The sequence below is a fragment of the Triticum aestivum genome, chromosome 4A, assembly GCF_018294505.1.
Source record: "Triticum aestivum cultivar Chinese Spring chromosome 4A, IWGSC CS RefSeq v2.1, whole genome shotgun sequence".
Taxonomy (NCBI): Eukaryota; Viridiplantae; Streptophyta; class Magnoliopsida; order Poales; family Poaceae; genus Triticum; species Triticum aestivum.
Window position 1 is genome coordinate 602,050,858 of NC_057803.1, and position 12,169 is coordinate 602,063,026.

The window sequence follows — 12,169 nt, forward strand, 5'->3', positions numbered from 1 at the left end:
CTAAAGTAACTATTCGCACTGATCATGCTGCTATTAAATACCTTATGGAAAAGAAAGATGCTAAACCTAGACTTATTAGATGGGTTCTCTTGCTACAAGAATTTGATTTGCATATTGTTGATAGAAAGGGAGCTGAGAACCCCGTTGCAGACAACTTGTCTAGGTTAGAGAATGTTCTTGATGACCCACTACCTATTAATGATAGCTTTCCTGGTGAACAATTAAATGTTATAAGTACTTCTCGTAGTACTCCATGGTATGCTGATTATGCTAATTATATTGTTGCTAAGTTTATACCACCTAGCTTCACATACCAGCAAAAGAAAAAGTTTTTCTATGACTTGAGACATTACTTTTGGGATGACCCACATCTTTATAAAGAAGGAGTAGATGGTGTTATTAGACGTTGTGTACCTGAGCATGAAAAGGAACAGATCCTACGCAAGTGTCATTCCGAGACTTATGGAGGACACCACGCTGGAGATAGAACTGCACATAAGGTATTGCAATCTGGTTTTTATTGGCCTACTCTCTTCAAGGATGCCCATAAGTTTGTCTTGTCTTGTGATGAATGTCAAAGAATTGGTAATATTAGTAGACGTCAAGAAATGCCTATGAATTATTCTCTTGTTATTGAACCGTTTGATGTTTGGGGCTTTGATTATATGGGACGTTTTCCTGCCTCTAATGGATACACACATATTCTAGTTGCTGTTGATTCCATTACTAATTGGGTAGAAGCCATTCCAACTAGTAGTGCTGATCATAACACTTCTATTAAAATGCTTAAAGAAGTTATTTTGCCGAGGTTTGGAGTCCCTAGATATTTAATGACTGATGGTGGTTCACACTTTATTCATGATGCTTTCCGTAAAATGCTTGCTATATATGATGTTAATCATAGAATTGCATCTCCTTATCACCCATAGTCTAGTGGTCAAGTAGAATTGAGTAATAGAGAACTGAAATTAATTTTGCAAAGGACTATTAATAGATCTAGAAAGAATTGGTCCAAGAAACTTGATGATGCATTATGGGCATATAGAACTGCATACAAAAATCCTATGGGTATGTCTCCGTATAAAATGGTTTATGGAAAAGCATGTCACTTACCTCTCGAACTAGAACATAAGGCATATTGGGCTATTAAAGAACTCAACTATGATTTTAAACTTGCCGGTGAGAAGAGGTTATTTGATATTAGCTCACTTGATGAATGGAGAACCCAGGCTTATGAAAATGCCAAGTTGTTTAAAGAAAAAGTTAAAAGATGGCATGACAAAAGGATACAAAAGCGTGAGTTTAATGTAGGTGATTATGTATTGCTATACTACTCTCGTTTAAGATTTTTTGCAGGAAAACTTCTCTCTAAATGGGAAGGCCCCTACGTTATCGAGGAGGTCTATCGTTCCGGTGCCATAAAAATCAACAATTTTGAGGGCACAAACCCGAAGGTGGTAAACGGTCAAAGAATCAAACATTATATCTCAGGTAATCCCATAAATGTTGAAACCAATATTATTGAAACCGTAACCCCGGAGGAATACATAAGGGACACTTTCCGGAATGTTTCAGACTCCGAAAAGGAATAGGTATGTGGTACGGTAAGTAAACCGACTCCAAAACAATTTTTAAGGCAATATTTCTCCGTTTTGGAATATTTAGAAAAATAGAAAAATAAGTAGTAGTCCGGGAAGGACACAAGGGCCCCACGAGGGTGGTGGGCGCACCCTACCCCTCTAGGCGCGCCCCCCTACCTCGTGAGCACCTCGTGTGCCTTCTGGACTCCGTTTTCTTGCACGATACGTATTTTGGTCAGTAAAAATTCATTATATATTCTCCCGAAGGTTTTGACTCCCGTATCACGCAAATTTCCTCTGTTTTTGTTTTCGAGCTGTTGCTGCTGTAGAATAGAGCAAGATGTCTTCTCAAGAGTCAATCAGGGAGAGACGGGTATCTAATCCGGCACCGGAACCAAGGGCAAACAGCGACGCTGACCACTTTGGGCCAGCGACGGAGGAAGAGATGGAAGCTGACTTGATGAGAGTAGATGCCATGGAGGATCAAGAAGTCACCTCTCGCCTCCGAGCTGGGTTCACGATGGGGGAACTACAGAGCTCAGCTATTCCAATCTCGGTTATCCCTTCTAATGTTAGAATTTTTTTCTTATGAAAATATGAAGAGGAGTGTCATTTGTTCTCCCGCAGCTATGCAACACCCCTGGGTGCAAGGAGCTTTAACTGTCACAGGAAAGCTTCGTAAGGAAATAAGGGACCTCAAACAGCAAGTCAATAAGCTCGAGGAGGAGAACCGCATCCTGAGGGGAATCATCGCCAAGAATATTACACCGACAACAAAGAAGGAGACATAATCACATGGGTATGGGCACTCCCCTTGGCAACTGCCAAGCTTGGGGGAGGTGCCCCGGTATCGTATCACAATCACAAATCCTATCTTTACCGTTTTTCTTAGTTCGATCCTATTAGTTGTATCTTGATCTAGTAGTATAAAGTTTATGGCATGATCTAGTTTTGAATTTTTCTTTATGATCTCTCTTTGTAATCGAGTCCGTGAGATATATATAATAAAGATTAGTGTTGAGTTAAGGGCTTGATTATTTTGCCATGATCTTGGGTGAATATAAGAAAGAAGAAAAGAACAAAAAGAAAGAAAGTTCATATTGATGTTATTCAAAGTAATGAATTCACATAGAAAGAGTATGATGATTAAAAGTTGTTGGGAGTTGGCAGACATAGCTTTGGTCATTGTTGCAATTAATAGGAAGTAATAAGGAAAGAGAGGTTTTCACATATAGATATATTATCATTGACATCTTTTATGATTGGGAGTACTCATTAAAATATGACATGCTAAAGAGTTGATGTTGGACAAGAAAGACAACGTAATGAGTTATGTCTTTCTTATATGTGAGATAAAGTATGTTGTCATGGATCCTCTAACTTGTTGAGCTTGTCTTTCCCCCTCATGCTAGCCAAATTCTCCGCACCAAGTAGAAATACTACTTGTGCTTCCAAAATCCCTAAACCAGTTTTGCCATGAGAGTCCACCATATCTACCTATGGATTGAGTAAGATCCTTCAACTAGGTTGTCATCGGTGCAAAGCAATAAAAATTGCTCTAAATATGTATGATTGATTGGTGTGGGAGAAATAAGCTTTATAAGATCTTGTGATGTGGAAGTAATAAAAGCGACGGACTGCATAATAAAGGTTCATATCACAAGGGGCAATATAAAGTGACGTTCTTTCGCATTGAGATTTTATGCATCCAACCATAAAAGCGCATGGCAACCTCTGCTTCCCTCTGCGAAGGGCCTGTCCTTTATTATTATCCTCTACCTTATGCAAGAGTCACGGTGATCTTCACCTTTCCTTTTTCATTTTATCCTTTGGCAAGCTCGGAATGTTGGAAACAACATGATATATATATATCTAATTAGATGTAGGGGAGCATGAACCATTATTGTTGACATTACCCATGAGGTAAAAGGTTGTGGGGGCAAAACTATAAGCCCCTATCTTTCTCTGTGTCCGATTAAAACTCCGTAACAACAAGTATTGCGTGAGTGTTAGCAATTATGAAGGACTAGATGATAGTTGAGTATGTGGACTTGCTTTTTAGCTTTGACATAGACTCTTTCCGATGTTATGATAAATTGCAATTGCTTCAATCACTGAGGTTATAGTTTGTCGGATCCCAATAAGGTTTATGATTTATACTTTTGCATTGTGAATAGATCATCACTTGAACATAAGTAATCATATGACAAAATCTATATAGGTTACTGTTAAGAGAATAATCATGATGCCTTCATGTCCGTATTTTATTTTTATCGACGCCTCTACCTCTAAACATGAGGACATATTTATTTTTATCGGCTTTTCGCTTGAGGACAAGCAAGGTCTAAGCTTGGGGGAGTTGATACGTCAATTTTGCATCATGCTTTTATATCGATATTTATTGCATTATGGACTGTTATTTCACTTTATGTCACAATACTTATGGCTATTCTCTCTTATTTTACAAGGTTTACATAAAGAGGGAGAATGCCGGCAGCTGGAATTCTGGGCTGGAAAAGGAGCAAATATTACAGACCTATTATGCGCAACTCCAAAAGTCCTGAAACTCCACGGAACGTCTTAAAATAAATAAAGAAAAATCCTCACCAAAGATGAAGGCCACGGGGCCCACACCCTGCTCACGAGGGTGGGGGGCGCCCCCCCCCTAGGGCGCGCCCCCTACCTCGTAGGCCCCCTGGTGGCTCTCTGACGTCCATCTTCTCCTATATGAAGTCTTTCGATGAGAAAAAAATAAGAAGGGACTTTTCAGGACAAGACTCCGCCGCCACGAGGCGGAACCTTGGCAGATCCAATCTAGAGCTCCGGCAGAGCTATCCTGACGGGGAAACATCCCTCCCGGAGGGGGAAATCATCACCATCACCATCACCAAGTCTCCTCTCATCGGGAGAGGTCAATCTCCATCAACATCTTCACTAGCACCATCTCATCTCCAAACCCTAGTTCATCTTTTGTAACCAATTCTTGTCTCAAAGTTCGGGATTGGTGCTAGTAGGTTGCTAGTAGTGTTGATTACTCCTTGTAGTTAATGTTAGGTGGTTTATTTGGTGGAAGATCATATGTTTAGATCCTATATGCATATTATTACCCCTCTGATTATGAACATGAATATGCTTTGTGAGTAGTTACGTTTGTTCCTGAGGACAAGGGAGAAGTCTTGCTATTAGTAGTCATGTGAATTTGGTATTCGTTTGATATTTTGATAAGATGTATGTTGTCTAGCCTCTAGTGGTGTTATGTGAACGTCGACTACATAACACTTCACCATTATTTGGGCCCAGAGGAAGGCATTGGGGAGTAATAAGTAGATGATGGGTTGCTAGAGTGACAGAAGCTTAAACCCTAGTTTATGCATTGCTTCGTAAGGGGCTGATTTGGATGCATATATTTCATGCTATGGTAGGTTTACCTTAATACTTTTGTTGTAGTTTCAGATGCTTGCAATAGAGGATAATCATAAGTGGGATGCTTGTTCAAGTAAGAACAGCACCCAAGCACCGGTCCACCCACATATCAAATTATCAAAGTATCAAACGCGAATCATATGAACGTGATGAAAACTAGCTTGATGATATTCCCATGTGTCCTCAGGAGCGCTTTTCCTATTATAAGAGTTTGTTCCGGCTTGTCCTTTGCTACAAAAAGGATTGGTCCACCTTGCTGCACTTTATTTACTTTATTTACTTGTTGCTCGTTACAATTTATCTTATCACAAAACTATCTGTTACCACTTATTTCAGTACTTGCAGAGAATACCTTGCTGAAAACCGCTTATCATTTCCTTCTGCTCCTCGTTGGGTTCGACACTCTTACTTATCAAAAGGACTACGATAGACCCCTATACTTGTGGGTCATCAGGCCACATTATCATCCCTGTCGTGATGAATGAACTGAAGCAGAAGACAACAGGCTTGAAAATGAACATGACTCTTTGCTCGGGTACCATAGCAGAGATATCATATTTGGATAAAGAGAAGAGGGAATGGAGATATCCAGTGGATTTAGAAGCTAGAACTTGCAGTTGTAGGCAATGGCAGGTAACAGGGTTGCCATGCATTCATGCCTTGTTTCTCATCACTTCTCTCCCAGGTCCAGCAGGGAACATACAGCAGTATGTGCATGATTACTACTCTGTTGCAAGGTTCAAAGGCACATATGCTTATGCCTTGCCTTGTTTGGAGGGAAAACAACAATGGGACATGGGGGACCCTGGATTCAAGCTTTGCGCTCCAGTTCTGAAGAGAGCAGCAGGTAGACCAAGGAAGAGTCGAATCAGACCTCGCAGCGAAGGAGATGGACTTGGAGCGAGGAAGCGTGAGTGCACAAGGTGTGGTGGGTCTGGTCATTTTGGTAAGTATTGTGATAACACAGTAGATCCAGTGTTCGGAGAGAGTTTCGATGAAGGCTTCGATGAAAATGTTGGTCAGCAGCCGGTTGCCTCAACAGATGATGAAAATGATGGTCAACAGCCGATTGCATCAGATGAGGATTTTGACGAGGTTCCAAATGATGATGGTCAACAGCCGCATGATTTTGATGATGATCCAAAATATCCTCCAAATAATGATTCAAGTGAGGCTCCAAATGGTGATCCAAGTGAGGCTCCAAATGGTGATCATGGTGATCCAAGTGAGGCTCCAAATGATGATCCAAGTGAGGCTCCAAATGGTGACCAACCTTCTGTTGTTGTGACTTCTGCTAGGTATGTAAATCTTGCAAGGGTCAAATACTATTGTACATCTATCACTTGACATGATCTCATTACCGTTTATGTTTTGCACAGCTCTATGATAGGTTTGAAGAAGACGCGCAAGGTACCGACAACCAAGAGAAGAAGAGAAAAAGCAATGAGCACAAGGTGCATGAGGAGCAAAGTGATGGCAAGAAGCTCAAGGAACAGACAGAAGCCCCAACGCTATCTATGAATAATTATGAAACATTATGAACAAGGGATGATGTTGTATTATGAAACATTTATCACTTGACATGTTGTATTTCTGTTGGATGATGTTGGACCTATGTTAGAAGTATGTTTGACATGATGTTTAAATATATGTTGGATGATGTTTGAATGAGCACATGGTTTTTCCTTTTTTGATTTTTTGAATTTTGTTTTGCTCATTTAAATTCTAGTCAAACCTAACTTTGACCAAGATTTAAACAAGTCTAAAACATCAAAATGAAAAACTAAGCTTGGATCCTTCTTAGTCAATCCAAAATGAAGTTGTGGTGAGGTTTTTGAAATTTTCATGAAAAATGTGCTAAAAAGAGGGGTCCAAAGGTAGGGAAAACGGCCTCATTTCTAAGCAAGGTTTTTTCGACCTTGTCTAAATCAGCCAAATAACTTTCCTACACATATATTCTATATGTACAGACTATGTGCGCTGGTTTTTCCATTTTTTGATTTTTTTTAAATTTGTTTTGCTCATTTGAATTCTGGTCAAACTTACACATGAATTCTGGTCAAACTTTGACCAAGATTTAAACAAGTGTAAAATATCAAAATGAAAAACTAAGCCTGGATCCTTCTTAGTCACTCCAAAATGAAGCTGTGGTGAGTTTTTTGAAATTTTCATGTTCATTTCCCCAAAACACTTCTCTTCACTTTATACAAGAGAGTTTGAGATACTCGAGATATCATACAATACACATGAACTTATCATTTAAATGTATGTAAAGCTTGTTTATCAACTTAAATCGTTAGTATATGACATAAGAAGACTATGTGCGTAGGTTTTTTTATTTTTCTGATTTTTATTTAATTTATTATGCTCATTTGAAATCTGGTCAAACATAGCTTTGACTGCTCCAAACCCCTCCCAAACCCCGCTAACCCTAGCGCTGAACAAGGACCGTTCATCTAACCCTAGCGGCGATTAAGGGCCGTCGATCTAACCCTTCTAGAAGGAATCTGCTGGGAGGAGGGGGGCGATCCGCGAGATGCAATCTGATTGGCTGGGAGATTTTTTTAAAACAAATACCGGGCGCGCTTGATGGACCGTTGAGCCGTCTCGTTGTCTGGGTCTGAGACCGCAGTAAATAGCCCGTCTCAGCCTTTCCAGGCCTTGCATGCATGGAGGTGGCGACGTGGGTTTGCATGCGCGGGAGGCGGCGACGTGCATGCATGCGAGCGAGGCGCGCTAGGCGAGCTAGGCTAGCGAGGCGAGCTAGGTGGTTCAGGGTAGCGATTCACATGCACCACCCGGTCAAAGAGCTATGCAGTGATTCAGATGCACGCACTCACCCCATGCATCGTTTTTGTGCAAAAATTTAAGTGTGCAAAACGTAACGGATATACACACGCGTCCGGATACACACACGCGTCCGGATTCACACACGCACCATTCTCATCCTTTCTTTCTTCCTCTCCCACCCACAGGCCTATAAGTGGGGTGCCTCTCTTCCTCTCCCACCCACAAGCTAGATCCGATCCTCTCCAACTTCAAACACCCAAGCGACCGAGCCCTCCCCAAGCGAGACCAAGTGAAGATGTAGTTCAACGGGCCGACCTTCAACCGTCCGCCTGTCGTGCCGGAGCTGCGCTACCCACCGGGCGTGCTCGTGGAGAGGGAGCTCCGTGTGTGGGCTATTTCAAGGTGGAGGGGTTCCGTCGAACTCACCCACGCCTTCCTCAGAGCCGGATATGCCCACCTCCCACGGGGCTCGCCGAGGATGTTCACCCTCAACGAGGTTCGTGACCGCAATGGCATCCTCCTACTGCTCATGGTCACCTTCACCAACCCGTTTGACGTGCGCGAGCTCCTCGGCCAAGTCTTTTGGTGCGGCTACGAGACCATCTTCTTCACCGTCTACAACATCTACACCAACTACGAGTGCATCTTCCCCACTCCAGGCCAGATGCACTCCCTTCCCTACGACGAGGAGGAGGTGTGAAGATGAGGATGGTGTTGAAGGGGCGCGCGCGGCCAAGGTGGAGAAGAAGGTCAAGATGAAGATGTTCAAGCCCGGAGTCAAGCTCGTCATGTTTCGTTTTTTATTTTGTTGCTTTTCTATGTCGTGTCGTGTCGTGTCGTGTCATGTTTCGTCATGTGTCCGTGAACTTATTATTGTAATGGTACGGTGTGTTGCATCTTATCTAAGTTATTAGGGTTTATATGTGTGTTAAAAAAATGTCCGTGCTCAAACATATCATTTCTTCCCTAAACCAAGTCATGAAGTTCGAGAACTTGTGGTTTTCATTAATGAAAACCCTAATGAAAATCGGAGGGGTGAGAAGCCCTCTGTTTCATTCCAAAAAAAATTCATGAACTAACATGCAAATTTATTCCCTTTAAATCCTAAACCAAGTGCCACTCTAACCCTTAAACCAAGTGCCACTCCAACCAAAATCATGTGGCAGTGCAAACATACGTTTTCAACCTTCCAACCCTCCAAAATTTTCAGTGAAAAACAAAGGAAAACCTCTCTCATGCGTGTGCAAACATTCACGGTCTCACTATTTTTTTTTGACAAATTTCACAGTCTCACTATGTATACCTTCCTTCCCTACCCATGTCAAAGTCTTGCCATCTGTCCTAGCGGTTACCAGCGCAGCCTTAAACACCACAAACCCATGCGGTTCTGGGTTCGAGTCCCCAGCCGCACCAATTTTTTGTGCATTTTCACCCTTCAATTTTTAGACAAATTATTTTTTTCTCAATGTAATGCCCTTAAAAAATGTTCATTTATTTTGGCACCAGGTGTAAACCTCTACCAGAGCTGAGGCACATTTTCCATGACATTTTGGTCTTTGATTTAAATCACAGTGTATTTGAATTGGATTAATTAATAGCTCCAAAAAAATTCTAACCTTAATTGTTTGGCTCTGGAATAATTCAATTAGCTTCCACAAAAAGTTTCAGCATTATGATTTACTGCCTAAATTAAATCATAAAAGAAAACAGAAAAATACGCAAGAGAACCCCCGAATGGGCCTAATTGGATGAAGTTGGCCCATTAGTGTAGCCTACACTTGGCTCTACGCTCTGAATTTGGCCCAAGAGCAACCTTTTTTTGACAGAAAGGCAGAGCAGAGAGCTGCATTTCATTGATCAAAAGTTTCTGAATCCCTAATTTCTTCTCTTTTTTCAACATATTTAAATGTTGGTCACTTCTTCTCTTTTTTTCAACATTTAAACAACATTGACCAACATTTAAATTAGGTGAATTTCTCATACAATTTCAAGATTACAAATTCCTCCATAGTTCATGCCTTTCCATACGTTTTCAACATTACAACCACTGCGATTACCATACCTACAAATGCACAAAAGTATTTGCAAATGGGTATTGGTAGTGCTTGATCTTCAAGCTTCCTAACCTTCTTCTTCAACATCCTAAGCTCAACAGCTAGCTCTCTGTCAGTGCGTGCTTCGCCTTCCATCTCTTCTTCCAGAGCTCGTGGTGCGGCCACTGCCGTTCGTGGCAACATGCACAACCATTCTTCATGCTCTTCTTGCAGCTCGTTCATCAGATTCTTGGCCAGAGCATCGACCCAAAGAAAGAAGCATGTCACCTGCATGAACACCAAACAGATCAACCCATTGCTCAAAGATCCCGACCACGAAAATGGTGCAATTGCCCCGATTCTTACCCCATTCTCGCTGCACACGTAGAACGGACGATTCTGGTTCCCCGATGTCTAAGAAACCCTCCGATCAACGCCTGCCCGGCACCGCGGACAGATGAAGACAGGCACATCCACACGCGCCCGGCTCCGCATCCGCGAGGTGGTGCGGGAGCTTGAGGAAGACATGGAGCTCGGAGCCGAAGAGGATCTCAACGCCGCCGCGCCCTCCACTGCTAGCTTCCCACCGCCGCGCCCTCCACAGCTAGCTTCCCACCGCCGTGCTCTCTCTCTCTCTCGCCGTGGTCACCGCCATGCTCTCTGTCACCGTGGTCACCGCCGCTGTCGCCCGCTTATATAGCACACCCGCCAACGGCTCTCTGCTCAACGGCTCTTTGCTGGGTCCCACAAGCCACGCGTGCAACGGTCTGAATAAAATTGGCCGTCTCTGCCGCCTGGTCCCACCTGTAAGGGCCGAGTCAAAAGGTTGACCTGACAGAGACGGCAGAGTTCACGGAACGAGTCGGTGCGCACGGACTAGGGGCAAAACTGAGCACAATTCGCATCTGAGGGCAAAACTGAGTACATGGACACCACTGAGGGCAAAAGGATAATTAACCCTAGATTCAAATGAGACACTGTTTGTCTCACTCTCCTATACAGTGTTATACCAGAATGGTGAGAATCAGAATCAGCTCATAGAGTACATGATGGTCATTTTTGAGGGAATTTTAGCACCAGGGTTTTAAAAAATTATCTGCATCCTACTTGCAGGAACCTTCACCATGCCAAACAAATATTATGAAAGGTGTTGAAACCATTATACCAACATTTGTGGTGTTAGCACAATAAGTTGATAAATCATGTTGTGTAGAACATAGAGTTCTCAATTTAAGGCATTTCTTTGTGGAAATGACAACGTTTGCATATATTTTTACAAGAGGGGGTGGTGGTAAGCATGTCACATTCACAAGGATTTTCAGCAATCGTTGTGATGGTTTGAAAGCCGTGATTTCAGAAAAAGTCTGTTGATAGCCTCAAACCCCATGAAACTAAAAATAATATGGCACATGTGAGTTCGTGAAAGATAAGCTTGAATATATAAAGTGTGGTGCAACTAATTTGGTGATGTTACTTGACCCTGAGTTTGTATCTAATTACTCACAAGTTGGTGGAATACTAAAAGGAAATGTCGCAATTTTCCAGTTTTGTAAAACTTTGAGGATACCAGTTCAGTATCTAAGGGAGCATTAATGTTTTGAAGAGATGTTTGACTGATAAGAAAAGCATGTGACATGCATCCTTTGCAGGCTTATTGGTAGGCATCAGTCCAGAAGTGTTTATGAGATGGGAGGTCCACTCCTAGAGGTTGCCAGGATTCATAGTAAATGAATAAAGGAATTACCACAAGTGTTGGTGTCAAATAAAGTCTTAGGTGTTTTTGTTGACAGTTCTTCCTTTGATATAACCATGTTGTCTGGAATCAGTATCACGACGAGGATTTGTAGGGGTCTACAATCTGATTTCCTAATTGTTCTTTGTGCAATACCGTTTCTATATTGTAATTGTATGAATTTTTTTATGTCCATACGTGAAATTAGAAGAAGTATGGAAACTTGATGACCAAGGCAATATTAGGGTTCTATGGTGTAAATTGTAATAAAAAAACAATGATGTTTTTTGTTTGAACTGAAAACCATAAAACTTGTGCAGCATGCTCCTTGCCAGGTGAACTGAAAGTTTAGTCATCACAAACGAGCATGTTACACTCCTTCAGCCGCACAATGTGTCCTTAAATAATTTTAATATTTCATACTTATTTTAATATAAGCTTCTGAAAAAAATAAAACTGTCACTCAGGAACAATATCCAAATGGCGCAGTAAAGCCTGCCTTTTACTTGTATATTCTCCGTCCCAAAATAAGTGTCCCAACTTTATACTAACTTTAGTGCAAAGTTGTATTAAAGTTAAGACACTTATTTATTTTGGGATAGAGAGAGTAT